Consider the following 3,054-nt stretch of genomic DNA (forward strand, 5'->3'; position numbering starts at 1 on the left):
TTCAGAACACAGAATATATAATAAGAATAACGAAATAGAATGTGGTATATAGAATGATGTACACAGAATATATAATATAGAATAAAGTATATAGAATGTACAATACAGAATGTAGAACTCAGAATATTGAATATAGATTACAGAATACAGAACCCAGAATTTAGAACATGGAATTCAGAACGCAGAATATAAAATATAGGAAACAGAATACATAATATACAATGTAGAATACAGAATGTAGAACACAGAATATAGAATATAGAATACAGAATGCAGAAACTTGATTATACAACTTTGAATTCAGAATACAGTATTTAGAATATAGAGTACAGAATACAGAATATAGAATATAGAATATAGATTGTACAACACAGAATATGGAATATTGTATACAGAATACAGAATATAGAATGTAGAATACTGGATGTAAAACAGAGAATATAGAATTCAGAATACAGAATACAGAACACAGAATATACAACATGGAATTCAGAACACAGAGTTTAGAATAAAGAATACAGAATACAGAATATAGAATATAGAAAACAGAATATAGAACACAGAATATAGAATATAGAATACAGAATGCAGAACCCAGTATTTAGAACATGGAATTCAGAAAACAGAATTTAGAATATAGAATAGAGTATACAGAATGTTGAATATAGAATGTAGAACTCAGAATATAGAATATAGAAAACAGAATACAGAACCCAGAGTTTAGAACGTGGAATTCAGAACACAGAATTTAGAATATAGAGTACAGAATACAGAATATAGAATTTAGATTTTAGAATGTACAATACAGACTATAGAATACAGAATACAGAAACCAGAGTTTAGAACATTGAATGCAGAACACAGAATATACAATATAGAATACAGACTATAGAATGTAGAATAGAGAATGCAGAACACAGAATAAAGAATAGAGAATGCAGAATACAGATCCCAGAATTTAGAACATGCAATACACAAATGAGAATTTAGAATAAAGTGTATAGAAACAGAATATAGAATGTAGAATAAAGAATATAGAACACAGAATAGAGAATGTGGAATACAGAATAAAGAATATAGAATATAGAAAACAGAATGCAGAACCCAGAATTTAGAACATGGAACGCAGAAAGGAATTTAGAATATAGAATACAGAAAACAGAAGATATATTGTAGAATATAGAATGCAGTACACACAATATACAATATAAAATACAGAAAAACGAATATAAAACGTAGAATATACAATGTAGAACACAGAATTTAGAATTAAGAATGCAGTATAAAGAACCCAGTATTTAGAACATGGACATAAGAACACAGAGTTTACAATATAGAGTACAGTATACAAAATATAGAATGTAGAATATTGAATGTAGAACACAGAATATAGAATATAGAATTAACAATACACAACCCAGAATTTAGAACATGGAATGCAGACCACAGAATATAGAATACAGAATACAGAATATAGATTATAGTATGAAAAATTTAGAACAAAGAATATAGAATATAGAATACAGAATACAGATCCCAGAACTTAGAACATGGAATTCAGAACAAAGAATTTAGAAATTAGAATACAGAATCTAGAATATACAATGTAGAATACAGAATGCTGAACACAGAATATAGAATAAAGAATTCAGAATACAGAACCCAGAATTTAGAACATGGAATTTAGAGCACAGAATATAGAATATAGAATACGGAATTATAATATCGAATATAGAATGTATAATACAGTATATAGAATACTGAATACAGAATACAGAATTTACAATACATATTGTAGAACACAGAATATAGAATATAAAATACAGAATACAGTACCCAGAATTTATAACATGGAATTCAAAACACAGAATTTAGTATATACAATACAGAAAACGGAATATAGAATGTAGAACACAGATTATATAATATAGAATACAGAATTCATAACACAGAATTTAGAACATGGAATGCAGAACACAGAATAGAATATAGAATACAGGGTACAGAATATAGAATGAAGAATACAGTGTATAGAATACAGAATTCAGAATATAGAAAGTAGAATATAGAATGCAAGAACTCAGAATATAGAATGAAGACTACAGAACGCAGAATTTAGAACATGGAATTCAGAACAGAGAATTTAGAATATAGAGTTCAGAATGCACAATATAGAATGTAGAACACGGAATTTCGAATATAGAATACAGAATACAGAATATATAATGTAGAATACAGAATGCAGAACACAGAACATAGAATATAGAAAAAAAATATAGAATGTAGATTATAGAATGTAGAACACAGAATATAGAATATAGAATACAGAACAGAGGAATTAGAACATGGAATGCAGAACGCAGAATATAGAATATGAAATACAGAATACAGAAGAAAGAGTGAAGAATCTAGAATGTAGAACACAGAATATAGAATATAGAATGCAGAACACAGAACACAGAATTTAGAACATTGAAATCAGAAAAAAGAATTTAGAATTTAGAATACAGTATACAGAAAACCGAATGTAGAATAGATGATGTAGAACACAAAATATACAATATAGAATTCAGAATACAGAACCCAGAATTTAGAACATGGGATTTACAACACAGACTATAGAATATAATACAGAAATAAAATACAGAATATAGAATGTAGAACACAGAATATAGAATACTGAATACATAATATAGAATGTAGAATACAGATTATAGAACACAGAATATAGAATATAAAATACAGAATATAGAACCCTGAATTTAGAACATGTAATTCACAATCCAGAATTTAGAATATAGAATAAAGGATATGGAATATAGAAAGTAGAATATAGAATGTGGAACATTGAATTTAGAATATACAAAGTAGAATACAGAACCCAGAATATAGAGCAAGGAATTCAGAACAGAAAATTTAGATTAAAATGTACAGAATACAGAATATACAATGTCCAATATAGAATGGAAAACACAGAAAATACAATATAGAATACAGAACGCAGAATATAGAACATGGAACTCAGAACACAGAATATAGAATATAGAATACAGT

This window comes from Vicugna pacos, unplaced genomic scaffold, assembly GCF_048564905.1.
Source record: "Vicugna pacos unplaced genomic scaffold, VicPac4 scaffold_17, whole genome shotgun sequence".
Lineage (NCBI taxonomy): Eukaryota > Metazoa > Chordata > Mammalia > Artiodactyla > Camelidae > Vicugna > Vicugna pacos.